General features: G+C 41.5%; 1 protein-coding gene across 6 annotated transcripts in view; it reads left to right on the forward strand.

Moving 5' to 3' along the window:
- Nucleotides 1-544: 544 nt before the first annotated feature.
- LOC106565694 (transcription factor EB) overlaps nucleotides 545-14,706 on the forward strand; it is a 70,068-nt gene continuing 55,906 nt past the window's right edge. For 4 of the 6 annotated variants that reach the window (XM_045691687.2, XM_045691684.2, XM_045691690.2 and 1 more), the window contains exon 1: nucleotides 545-794. The gene's annotated coding sequence lies outside the window, so the exon portion shown is untranslated. The remainder of the gene's footprint in view (nucleotides 795-14,706) is intronic. The other 2 variants (XM_045691683.2, XM_045691685.2) reach the window with 1 other exon arrangement.

Consider the following 14,706-nt stretch of genomic DNA (forward strand, 5'->3'; position numbering starts at 1 on the left):
AGAAAGTGATCGAATACAATTGTAAACAAGGTTTTTTGTTTTAGTTAAATAATATATCTCTTTGGACATATTGTGGTCAAGTTGCAGTCTAGAAATTATTTGTAATTATGTTCAGGCCCCCTGACCATCGCTCTAGAAAAAAACCACCCTGCAGCTGAATTTGGTTGATAATCCCTGCCCCAAAGCCCAGGCCACCTGATTCAGGATGATATTTGCCTTGCGACTACGCTGAAACAGACCCATTCAGTTTCAATACCATACTATAATTACGACACACATGCACGCATTAGTGAGAGGGAAGGCAAGAAAGGTGTGCACTACTGTAGAGCTATGCTCCATTTGAAAAATTGTCAGGCGGTCAGGAATGAGTGACCATTAAAGCCAATCCTGGGCAACCATGTGCTGCGTGCACTGACAGTCAACGGGCATAACGTCACTCTCCCGAAAATACCCGTCCAACAGAACTACATCCCCCAGAATTCCCATCACGCTCTGCCATTGGTGGCCGCAGTTGTCACAAGTGCATACAGGTGACTAGGGACGCGCCGAACTCCGCTGACAACATCACAGCCAGCGGGACGAAAACAATCAGCAGCTGGAGAGCCACGGGAGAGTAGCAGCCGTTCTACTGAAATTAGAACAACACACAAAGCTTCTTTTATTTGTCTTTTTTTGCGTAGTATGTGTGTGAGGGTCCCAGCCGTTCCGCGGACAGTATCGGAGCGCACTGGTGGAAGAGCCACCTAGTTTCCAGAACCTGACTCTAACTTCGTATCGTCTGACCTTCATAGCGGGTAAGTGATATTCCACCGCTGAACTTCTGCTGCGCACTCGCACCGCAAATCCACCACAAATGGGCCAACTCTGGAAAACTCACTGGGTTGCATGTATTGTGCGCCATAGTTCAACAGAACTTTGGAAATAGATTTCATGGTCATCTTGAAAGAATGGAAGTTATTTAGCTCGAGCGTTCACTGACACTGCTAGATAAAAAGGCATGTGTGTTATAAAAATGGGCTTATAGTTTTAGTGCATTGAAAACACATTTTATATATCATTGTTTGCCAAATAAACAGTAGGCTAGGCAACTAGATGTATTTGTTGATTTAATTAAGTTGGTAGTCTAGTCAGCTTTTTATTGTAAAGTTATTGGTATTTTTCTTTAAACATTGACAGCTACGAACATGGTATGATCAATGTTTATGTTTAGTGCATTTTAGTGCACTTTCTCCTGAACTGTCAAATTCAATATCCTACCCAGATGCCTTTGCCATTTATGACCAACCTCTGGTTTCCGTTCAGCGCAGAGAAGGACTGAGCATATCATCGAAGACACTCTATCCAGAGCTATGCTGCTGCTATATGCAAACCGTGTTTGTGATACTCAATATATGTAACGAGAACTGCTGGAAAGCTGCGCGCGGGGGACCAAACAGAGCCGAGCGCAGTCAAGTCCCGAGCAATGGCCTCTCCTTCGCGCTCTACCGCGCGATCTTTCCGCTTAGTTACATACAGGGCGTGTTTGTTGTATGTGTGTGTGCATGTAGGCCATCATGTAGTAGGTTATGTTTGTGTTTATATATAGCAGGAGGCAGGGGCGAAAATCTGATATCAACTTTGGAGGGGACAATTACATGAAATTTTCTCAAGAGCAATTCCTGAGGGGGACACCAAAAGTAGTGCTGTAACACATAGCCTACATTGTAATATGGTAAATGTATATTGAGGAACCAAAGAAATAAGGTGTTTGCCGTACTCCTAACTACCGGTACCCAAAACTACACAACTAATCACAACAGCAATACCATTGCCTTTAACAAATCTTAGTTCAGTCGCCAGTTTAAGTTGAGAGTGGGGGTATCCATGGCATTTTCCAATTATGTTCCTATTTTACAAGTCAAAAAAATTGAGAACCTTTCATAATGTTGCCAAACAAAGACTCAACAAACTTATCTGAGACTCCGTCTCTGCCAGTCTGTCCCTGCATATCTGTCCCCAACTCTGCTGTCTGTGTGCCATCTGTTGCCTGCTCTGCCTAATGTCATCATTGTGAAACATTTCCATTAGAATTTCATTTCTTTCTTATGAACATTTTATCAACTAGTCTTTGAGATATTAGGCTACTAGGGTTCTTACTATGCGTTTTGGTATATTGAAAAATACTCTGATGTCCGTCTTTTTTATTTTTTCTGCCATTTTTCTACCTGGCTGGCTGGCTGGCTGGCTGGCTGGCTACACACACAGTGTGTAGGTTATTTACAGTAGGAGATGGGCTTCTATCATCTTCAATCATTCTATTTGGGCTTCGATCTAAAAGGTAGCTAGCAAATGTGAAACGGATTAAAATGACAAGAGTTGACAGCTGTATGAGTTCACCATTTACACAACATATGCTGCAACCTTTTGTAATTGTAATAGTTTGTTTCATATTGGCTGGCTTCCAACAATAGCTCAATTTGCAAAGCTAGCGAGCACCAATTCAGTTTCAGTGGTGTTTGCTATAATCTTTGCTACCCGGGTTAAATAAAGGTGAAATAAAATAAATAAATAAAAGTTCCCTTGCGACAATTTAGCTTTTGCAACGAGACCATTAAATATATTTAAGACAATGGTAGAAGAGAGTTCTGTTCAGTTTGGATTTCAGTTTATCGCTAACCTTATCACAGGGACTTTGAAGCACTAATTTACATCATCTGCATGCTGATCTTGGAATAAATTGACGATAGCAAAGATTCCATCTTTGACGACGCCACATAAATGGAATAGGTACTAGCTAGCTTAATAGTTAATATTTGCGCGCTAGCTCTGCATATTCAGCTAGTGTGTGTGCGCGATTGACTGGATTAACCTCACGTCAGTTACGTGCATTGAGTGCCTTTCAGACAGTAGATACGACCTCTCTGTTACCTTGCCAACTAAGGAACTGGCAGTGGATCAAACCATTGTGAGGCAAAGGGTGGGGGGGTCGCAATCTTTTGAAACTTAAAAACGCGCTATTAACCTCTATGGGCAAGGCGGGACGAATTCGTCCCACCTACGTAACAGCCACCTGAATTCAGTGGCGCGATTTTTGAATCGTTTGAAATACTATTACTTCAATTTCTCAAACATATGACTATTTTACAGCTATTTAAAGACAAGACTCTCCTTAATCTAACCACACTGTCCGATTTCAAAAAGGCTTTACAACGAAAGCAAAACATTAGATTATGTCAGGAGAGTGCCCAGCCAGAAATAATCAGACACCCATTTTTCAAGCCAGCATATAATGTCACAAAAACCCAAACCACAGCTAAATGCAGCACTAACCTTTTATGATCTTCATCAGATGACACACCTAGGACATTATGTTATACAATACATGCATGTCTGTTCAATCAAGTTCATATTTATATCAAAAAACAGCTTTTTACATTAGCATGTGACGTTCAGAAAAAGCAAACTTCCGGGGAATTTACTAACAGTTTGCTAAATTACTCACGATAAACGTTCACAAAAAGCATAACAATTATTTTAAGAATTATAGATACATTACTCCTCTATGCACTCGATATGTCCGATTTTAAAATAGCTTTTCGGATGAAGCACATTTTGCAATATTCTAAGTACATAGCCCAGCCATCACGGCTAGCTATTTAGACACCCGGCAAGATTAGCCTTCACCAAAATCCTATTTCCTATAAGAAAAATGTTCTTACCTTTCCTGTTCTTCGTCAGAATGCACTCCCAGGACTTCTACTTCAATAACAAATGTAGGTTTGGTCCCAAATAATCCATCGTTATATCCAAATATCCTCTGTTTTGTTCGTGCGTTCTAGACACTATACGAATGGTAAATAACGGTCGTGCGCATGGCGTGACAAAAAATGTCTAAATATTCCATTACCGTACTTCGAAGCATGTCAACCGCTGTTTAAAACCAATTGTTATGCCATTTATCTCGTAGAAAAGCGATAATATTCCGACCGGGAATCTGCAATAAGCTAAACAGCCGAATGAAATTTCTCCACGGGGGCGAATCGTGTACGCGCCTCATTCAATGGTCCTCTGATCGGCCACTTGGATAAGGCGATAATCTGTTTCAGCCAGAGGCTGCCTCGTCATCGTTCAGGTTTTTCCCGGGTTCTGAGAGCCTATTGGAGCCCTGGGAATTGTCACGTTACAGCTAAGATCCTTACTCTTCAATAAACAGATGCAAGACGCACGACTCCTTGTCAGACAGGCCACTTCCTGCATGAAACCTTGTCAGGTTTTTGCCTGCCATAGGAGTTCTGTTATACTCACAGACACCATTCAAACAGTTTTAGAAACTTTAGGGTGTTTTCTATCCAAACCTGAACAATAATATGCATATTCTAGCTTCTGAGTTGGTGTAGGAGGCAGTTAAAAATGGGCACATATTTTTTCCAAAATTCTCAATACTGCCCCCTAGCCCAAACAGGTTAAGTGTCTATAATCAGCACAATTGCTTTCATTGCGTATTATTAATATTATTTAAATTACATAGTTATGTTTCAGTGATATATTGGGGGGGACAAATCATATTTTTCCCAGGATGGGGGGGTCGTGTCCCCCCCCGTCCCCCCCGGGATTTCCGCCCCTGGCACGAGGGTCATTTTTACATCGGTTTTGTTGCGCAATGTGAATAATTCTCACTGGGCTGTATGATGTTTGCTTTAACTCGAACAACCTACGCCACGGCCAAAGCCCTCTGATATCAAGTGATGTCACATTATGGGTGGTGGTCTTCCAATACTTGACTGCTGCACCCTGGTCCCTGCACCCCACCCAATGTCATCTGTTTGGTTTTACCTGTTGAATATTCAGGCAAGATATCCAATGCTTTACCAGTTCTCTCTGTCTCTGTCTCTGTCTCTCTCTCTCTCTCTCTCTCCTCATCCCATTTTTTTCCTGCTCCTTATTTTTCCCTCAGTGGGAAGAGAGTGCTCCAACGCTCATCTTGCTGTAGTCCATACTAAGCCTATCTGCAATAAATGTAATACCATGAATTTGACTAATACCTCATTGTAATAACACACAATGAGACCCAGGGGACTGTTGCCTGACCCATCATTGGTCCATTTGATCATGCAGGCCCATTTAGGACAATAGTGTTGAAAGGTCATTTGGTCAGGCCTAGTCAACTGCCCTATTGTCCATCTCACTATTATCTGACTTTACACCACTGTTATGTGTTAGGGGAAATCTCCCATTCTCACCCTGACTCAACAACTTTCACTATTAGGACATTTCTCAGAAATGTCTTTATCAGTGTGACCTCAAAGCAACCTACTGACAAGGATTCATGTTCATATGGTCAATATCAGCAGGAGACAAGTCAAGTTTCAAGCAGAAACGGTGGAAAAAATGATATCTGAGCCATTTTTGGGAGTAGTGGCAGACAGTTAAACTGGTTTAACTCATAAGTAGTTACTAGCTTTCTGTAATTATATTCCACATCTGTATTTCTACAGGTCATCAGCAGCACCGCAGTGTAATATGGTGAACATGCAGTAGACTAGATCCAGACTCTGTAAATTAGGAAATCACTATTTGAGGAATGTGGATAGATGGACCTTTGTTTGGACGCGGAGGGATGCCTCTTATAAGCCCTGTCTGTCTCCATACTCCCAGCATCCCCTCTGTTCTTCCATTCAGGATGACTAACCTAACTTGTGTCCCATGATGAGGCGGGTTGGACGCCCGATGAGATTTAAATACAGTATAAGTTGAACACAATGTGCAGGTGAATGAGGCTGAGATCAGATAGATACTGAAGACAGGGAGCCTCTTCTCCTCTCTGTGACCACTGCTCAAGATAAACAACAAGTCACAGATCATTGACAGGTACTACAGTAGTGGCAGAGCAAGCTCCACTCTCTGCTGCGTTAGTACACACACACACACACACACACACACACACACACACACACACACACACACACTTGAGTGCTAACAGGTTCAGCTGGGGGTCAGAGGACAGATGGGAGGTAGGGGAACGACAGGCCTAGGGCGGCCATGTTTGTTTTGATGCGTCTGACTGACTCCAGATCAGATACACACTTACAGGACAGACAGGCTTGGAGAGAAGGTTACTCTGCACACACACACACACACACACACACACACACACACACACACACACACACACACACACACACACACACACACACACACACACACACACACACAGACTGGTGAATCCAAGTGTGTATCCGTTGCTGTTGGTACAATCATGCACAGTAGACTCAGACTGAGTCGTATCTTTCCATTGCATGTGTTTGTTTAATATCGGCCTCAAGGTTCATTCTAAATTTCCATTCTCTTGGCGAGACACAAACCCTGCTTCTGTGTGTGTGTCTCAATGCTGGGCATGACTGTCTGTGCTGTAGGTCATGAATTAAGAAAATGGATGTTGCCAATGACAAATATGAGAGGAGACAGTATTGCTAGCCCTTTCTTTGTAATATTTGAATGAAGATATTGACTGTCTGGTATCTGAGGTCAGACATCTTAATATGATTTAGTTATGAAACCATTGAACTAAATCCAGGTACACAGTCATTGACCTGCTTGTACAGAGACCAGTGTGTGGTGTGTGTGTGTGTGTGTGTGTGTGTGGTAGTTGGTGACAGTTGGGCCTTTTTCTGTTCATGTGCAACCTGATCTGGACTGTCTCTCCTCTCTCTCAAAGACAGCTGAATGAGCTGGGGGGGCACAAGGTGAAAGGTCAGAGGCTGTTGAAATCAAACTGATCAGCTTGGCTTTCAAAACAAAATGCAGCTGCAGAACACAAACTACTCTTGGAACGTTTCAGTCTGCAGAACTTCACTGTAGGTTATACTGGGGACAGTGTTTCATAACCTTCTAGTTTACCTGATGCCTGGTTAGATTTCTCAGCAGGTCAACATATTTCTAGTGATCTGCTATCAGAAGCACATATTTACTGTTTACAGCTTCTATTTCATCAGAAAGGTGTGTATCAGCTGTGAGAGAGCCTGATGGGCTTGTTCCAGTGCTCATGTTATGTCTGTATCCTGTTTGCTGTGTGTGTGTGAGCTGTATTTTCTGGCTTATTGGACTAGTGTCCACATGGAAGTGGTGGTGACAGGGTTCATTTACTACAGGTAAACACAGGCACCCAGAGATGGGGTCAGTGGTGCCTGTGATCAGATGACAAAGAGCAGCAGGTGTGTGTGTGTGTAAACACAGCTCCATCTCGTTCCCCATTCCATGTGGCACCGAGGACCCAGAGCCCTAAAGAGCAGGGGCAAAAGGTCTCCCATGAAGCCTGGCCCTGGTTCCTAGAAATCTGCTTATTTTAACACTTCCGTGCGGTGCTCTGAGCTGCCTGATGGCTGTTTACTTTTACTAGAATGCATTCCTGGCTGATGCTTCAGTAGCACACACAAGGTCTGTCATATTGAGTGATATCACTTACATTAGGCAGGTTTCCATTGACCCAGGTTTATGCGACAAAATCCTTGTGAAATGTGTAATGGAAACGGAAGATACATTTTTTATCTGTTCGACAGGGGTGGATTTTTCTTTAGTCGACCAATGATGATGGAAACAGTGTTTTTGAATGAATTATGATTAGAGAATAATTTTGAAGGTATGCAGGGTAAGTCATCACGTATCTATAAAGCTCCACTTAATATTTAATTCTAAATATTTAGGCTTACTTCTTGCTAAATACATTTTTTCTGCAATCAAAAAAGGCCCAACTGGCACCAATCATTCTCATGTGCCAACATATCAGCACGATCCATGCCATGGTAAATAATTGGATGGGGAAACTTGCATCCAGCCGACCAGAAAAGTAAGACAAAGCAATTCAGGCATTCTTGAAGGTCAGGACAACGATTGGCACATGAGAATGATTTGAATTTGGCAAATATTAGTCCATTTCTGCTTTCTCTCCATGCTGTCCATTGGTGGCTACCTGAGACATGAAACAGATAGGTGGGAGGGCATTATTAACGTATAATTTGCCTAAATTGATCATGTAAACACTTCAACCACTTAATTATTCTTCTACACTAGGGTTTTATGAATGAATGTATTTATTTTGGTCTACCGTCATTACGTTCAGTTGTTTTTATCATCACAAGATGCACCATAGAAGGTAATTGGCACATCTATTTTCTATGCAAATCTTCTAAATGTCGACAAAAAAATCACTGGACACGTTAATGGAAACATAGCTACTATGTAATAACTATGTAATAACTACTACATGCTAGCTACAATGTAATAATTATGTAATAACTATGTATGAACTACATACTAGCTACAATGTAATAACTATGTAATAACTACTACATACTAGCTACTATGTAATAACTATGTAATAACTACTACATACTAGCTAATATGTAATAACTATGTAATAACTACTACATACTAGCTACTATGTAATAACTACTACATACTAGCTACTATGTAATAACTATGTAATAACTACTACATACTAGCTACTATGTAATAACTATGTAATAACTACTACATACTAGCTACTATGTAATAACTATGTAATAACTACTACATACTAGCTAATATGTAATAACTATGTAATAACTACTACATACTAGCTACTATGTAATAACTACTACATACTAGCTACTATGTAATAACTATGTAATAACTACTACATACTAGCTACTATGTAATAACTATGTAATAACTACTACATACTAGCTACTATGTAATAACTATGTAATAACTACTACATACTAGCTACTATGTAATAACTATGTAATAACTACTACATACTAGCTACTATGTAATAACTATGTAATAACTACTACATACTAGCTACTATGTAATAACTATGTAAGAACTATATGTAATGACTACTACAACCTAGCTACTATGGGAAATAAGGATGTTGACCTTTAATGATTTGCAACCAAAGTCACGTACAGTGCATTCAGAAAGTATTCAGACCTTTTGTTACGTTACAGCCTTATTCCAAAATGGATGAAATAGTTTCCCCCCTCAATCTACACACAATACCCCATAATGACATGTAAAAACAGGTTTTCAGAAATTGTTGCAAATTTATTCAAATAAAAAAATTGAAATATCACATTTACATAAGTATTCAGACCCTTAACTCAGTACTTTGTTGAAGCACCTTTTTCAGCGATTTACAGCCTCAAGTCTTCTTGGGTATGACCGTACAAGCTTGGCACACCTGTATTTGGGGAGTTTCTCCCATTCTTCTCTGCAGATCCTCTCAAACTCTGTCAGGTTGGATGGGGAGCGTTGTTGCACAGCTGTTTTCAGGTCTCTCCAGAGATGTTCGATCAGGTTCATGTCCGGGCTCTGGCTGGGCCACTCAAGGACATTCAGAGACTTGTCCCAAAGCTACTCCTTCGTTGTATTGGCTGTGTGCTTAGGGTCGTTGTCATGTTGGAAGGTGAACCTTCGCCCCAGTCTGAGGTTCTGAGCACTCTGGAGCAGGTTTTCATCAAGGATCTCTCTGTACTTTGCTCCGTTCATCTTTCCCTCGATCCTGATTAGTCTCCCAGTCCCTGCCGCTGAAAAACATCCCCACAGCATGATGCTGCCACCACCATGCTTCACCATTGGGATGGTGCCAGGTTTCCTCCAGATGTGACGATTGGCATTCAGGCCAAAGAGTTCAATTTTCATTTCATCAGACCAGAGAATCTTGTTTCTTTAGGTGCCTTTTGGCAAACTCCAAGCGGGCTGTCATGTGCTTTTTACTGAGGAGTGGCTTCCGTCTGGCCACTCTACCATAAAGGCCTGATTGGTGGAGTGCTGCAGAGATGGTTGTCCTTCTGGATGGTTTTCCCATCTCCACAAAGGAACTTTGGAGCTCTGTCAGAGTGATCTTTGGGTCACCTCCCTGACCAAGGCCCTTCTCCCCCGGTTGCTCAGTTTGGCTGGGTGGCCAGCTCTAGGAAGAGTCTTGGTGGATCCAAACTTCTTCCATTTTAAGAATGATGGAGGCCACTGTGTTCCTGGGGACCTTCAATGCTGCAGAAATGTTTTGGTACCGTTCCCCAGATCTGTGTCTCGACACAATCCTGTCTCGGAGCCCTATGGACAATTCCTTCGACCTTATGGCTTGGTTTTTGCTCTGACGTGCACTGTAAACTGTGGGACTTTATGTAGACAGGTGTGTGCCTTTCCAAGTCATGTCCAATCAATTTAATTTACCACAGGCAGACTTCAAGTTATAGAAACATCTCAAATAAGATATTTCTGTTTTTTATTTTGAATACATTTGCAAACATTTCTAAAAACCTGTTTTCGCTTTGTCATTATGGGGTATTGTGTGTAGATTGATTATTTGTTTTGTTTAATACATTTTATAATAAGGCTGTAACATGTAAAAATTTGGAATTCTTTCCAAATGCGCTGTAGGGTGGCAAATCTAACAATTGTGGGAAAATTGATTTCCACTTGCTCCCTAACATGTATTGGCATATTCTGCCAATCACTACTGTGTTCTCCTCTTCCTTTTTGTTTTCAAAACCGAAACACCAGGGACAGACAGGCACCTGACCAGGGTGATGTGATGAGATTGGGCGGGTGGGTGGGGGGGTTTTGAAGCATGTGCTGGATATGTGACACTACTTCCTCTTCTTAGCCCCGCCCTCAGGGTCCCACTTCCTCTTTCTGAGTCTGAGATTTTGTGGTCTGTGTATCACCTCTTTGCTTGGTAGTAGTCATTTCTGAGCCTGCTGGAGTTTTTCCTGACCACATGACCATAAAACATTTTGGACCCACATTATAGGCTACAACGAGGGCTAAGTGTTCTTCCTGGCCAGCTCATATGGTCACTAGAATCTCCTGACCCTGTAAACTTTTCATAGCTAGTGCTACCAAACATTTCCATATAATATAGCCTACACCATCACAATAAAGACATGATTTATTTTAGACAGGTCCAAAGAAACATGATATGAAGAAAATGTAGTCTATTTCAGAAGAACAGAATAGCATACTCTGAGTTGTCCTAGCCCTGATCTGGCTATGCCAAGTTCATTTAGCGGATGAGATTTGCTTAGAATTCCATGGCATTATTTTATAGTTTGAAGAATACAATTGAACAAAGCTCAATAAAACAGAAAGTATATTTTCTCCAAATGATTTGAGTGAGTGCGCACATGCGTCTGTTCTGTGTTGAGCGGTTAACAAAGAAACAGGTACTCCTATGTGCTTAATTTAGAGTTATTAATGTAACGTTAGTTGTGATACAGATGTTGGGCTATGTGTTTTGATTTTTAATACATTCTAAGGCAGCATGATGCGACTAATGATGATTTGAAAAAAGTAGCATGAAAGGCATGAGCTCTGCTTTGTTTTTTGTGCAGGCTGTACACACCTCATCAGTCTCTCATTCACAATTTGTCAAGCACTTGATAATGCCTCAAATTTCCCGGCTGTATCCCCTTTTTGTGGACGTAATGCCCCATAAAAAAATCCATGCCTTTTGCGGCCAGTGGCATTTCTGCCATTGGGCTGAATATGATGATTATAATTCCCTTCTCCCGGCTGCGTGCCAAAGCACCTCTCACTCAAATGGCTCTTCCTCATGTGATCGGGTATTTCTCACAGGCTACAAGTGAAGACAGACACATCGGGGATGCAACTGCGTGTGCGTCCTTATCCAATTCCGAGGCGCATATTGAAGATATTGGAAGAACTGTCCACATTTACTTTTCGTCAGCCAACAAGATGAGTAGGCCTAACGAACAGCAAAGGCACTAGCCTATGTCAATCTACTATCCCCCACAGTACAAAAGTTGACCTATTCTGTGCGAGAAATAAATATTCCAAACAGTTGGGGGATGCGATAGATCCCAAATGTATACAATTACTAGCATCAAAAAACTGTTTTAGTCAATGAGCCTGACGCAACAAATTACAACGTTTAGCTTAAAATGTTGATAAACTATTAGGCTATTTCTTCACATTATAAGTGCAGCAATGCGTACACGGCAGTAGGCTATAAACATGAATGTTCCATTAGCAGGAAAACACCATTCTCAAAAGTGACCACGAATGTGATTATGCATTTGTGCATTTTTATGGTGAAATGATCTCCCCACACTTGAAACTCACGCACTACATATGCATGCCAGTTAGGCTCTACGCCAGTTGTAAAGTGGATTAGTGTGCTTCATTTTAAAAATGATCTGGCCACTAGTTGTGATACAGACCTAATCTAAACATATAGGCCTATGGGCTAGGCTACATGAAGAGTGTGACTATGATTTGAAAAAGTCGCAAAAAAAAGCATGGGCATCATTCACAGGTAATAATTCATCATTCACAAGCGATAATACACCATTCACAAGGGATAATACATCCTTCACAAGGGATAATACATCATTCACAAGTGATAGGCTAATATTGTCACTCATCACACTATTATTGATTCAATGTTGTCTTTACATATACTAAAGAACATATGTGTGAAATTTGTGTAGATTTAGAATGGACCATTATCATGCACCTGTCTCGAAACAGGGGGGAAGAATACATGACGTCTACAGTAGGCACTTAAATAGAGATGATTTTCCTGTGGTTCAGACAGGTAGGAAGTTTGGTAGGCTACTAATGACCATCAGCATCAGAGGAGAAACCTGATTAATGTGACTAAACGGTCAAGTGGAATTTGACTTGCGTCATGACTCCGCTGGTGTGGCTGTAATACGGTCACCGTAACAACCCTAGTCCACATTTCCTCCTAAATGCATTAGAAGAAATCTGCAGGCCTCAATCCCAAATGAATTGACTCTGTCCAATCCAACACCAGGAAAAACATGAACAACATTACCAAAGCAGAACGATAGGAATAGATGAGAAAATGAAGGTAGCCTACTGAATATGGATTGATTATATAACACACTCAATCAGCCTGTTATGTGAGCGGGATGACGTAAAGACAAACTCTATTATATCCTACATACACACACATACAGTATTCACACCCACACTTTCTCCTAGGCTGTTAAGTGAGGGTGAAGACACTGTAAAGACTGTCTGTCTGTCCTACCATCCCTCCAGCTCAGTACTCAGACAGAGAAAGTTTTTCTAAGCTGTTTGATATCAGCACTTCCGTCAGTGTTTAAATCACTCCTTCCCTTAGTGTTGATACCTCAGCTCGCTGTCCTCCCTCCTCTCTATGCTGTCTCAGCAGAAGACTTATCTAGCAGGATTAGTAATGCTGGAAATCACAGCTATTTTAATAGGCTCTATATGACACAGATATGCTTTATTTGATAAAAACCTTCCTCTTTTGCTCACAGGGAGTTATTCACAGGCGCTGACATATTGTCTGTGTGATGGTGGGCTTGCTTGTGTAATGTGTGTGTGCAGCATTCCTGTCTGGTGTTAAATTCACCAGAAACCCCTTCATGTTTGGTGATAGTAAAGGCGTTGCTGAGCAGATCCTGAGTTTCTGTTATAGTGACTCCCATGATGATGTCACCAGTATTAGCACCTTGAGATATGATGCATGAACACTGTTTATTATTCTGTCAGCATTTACCGACACGACCACCATCGGCAACGGCCCTGTACGCTCACTGACTAAGCTCCCGAAACATCTTACCACTTCTCTCTCGCTCTCCCTCAGCCTTCCTCGCTTCCCTGTTCTTCTCTCTGTCTGTCCTTGCTAGCCCATCTCTCTCTCTCTCTCTCTCTGTCTCTCTGTCTCTCTGTGTCTCTGTCTCTCTGTCTCTCTGTCTCTGTGTCTCTGTGTCTCTCTGTCTCTCTGTCTCTCTGTCTCTCTGTCTCTCTGTCTCTCTGTCTCTCTGTCTCTCTGTCTCTCTGTCTCTGTGTCTCTGTGTCTCTGTGTCTCTGTGTCTCTCTGTCTCTGTGCGTGTGAATGTAGATGCCAGCTAGGTCAAAGGCAGGCATAGTTGTCATACTTTAAAGTGAGCAGCTCCCTGCTAATCCCCCCTGATGTGGCGAGGGAGGGAGGGACAGAGAAAGAGATTGGGAGAGAGAGAAAAAGCGAGTCGAAAAGATAGAGACCCCTCGGACAGCAACAGTAACACAATTAGACCCAACCAAATCATGAGAAAACAAAAAGATAATTATTTGACACATTGGAAAGAATTATCCAAAAAACATGGCAAACTGGAATGTTGACCCTAAACAGAAAGTACACAGTGGAGGTATACCTGACCACTGTGACTGACCCACAATTAAGGGAAGCTTTGACTATGTACAGACTCAGTGAGCATAGCCTTGCTATTGAGAGAAGCTGCCATATGCAGACCTGGCTCTCAAGGGAAGACAGGCTATGTGCACACTGCCCACAAAATGAGGTGGAAACTGAGCTGCACTTCATAACCTCCTGCCAAATGTATGACCATATTAGAGACACATATTTCCCTCAGATTCCACAGACCCACAAAGAATTCCAAAACAAACCCAATTGTATTAAACTCCCATATCTACTGGGTGAAATACCACAGTGTGCCATCACAGCAGCAAGATTGGTGACCTCTTGCCACAAGAAAAGGGCAACCAGTGAAGAACAAACACCATTGTAAATACAACCCATATTTATGTTTATTTATTTTCCCTTTGGTACTTTAACTATTTGCACATCGTTACAACACTGTATATAGACATAATGACATTTTAAATGTCTCTATTCCTTTGAAACTTTTTTGAGTGTAATGTTTACTGTTCATTTTTTATAGTTTATTT

This window comes from Salmo salar, chromosome 12 (genome assembly GCF_965601325.2).
Source record: "Salmo salar chromosome 12, fSalSal1, whole genome shotgun sequence".
Taxonomy (NCBI): Eukaryota; Metazoa; Chordata; class Actinopteri; order Salmoniformes; family Salmonidae; genus Salmo; species Salmo salar.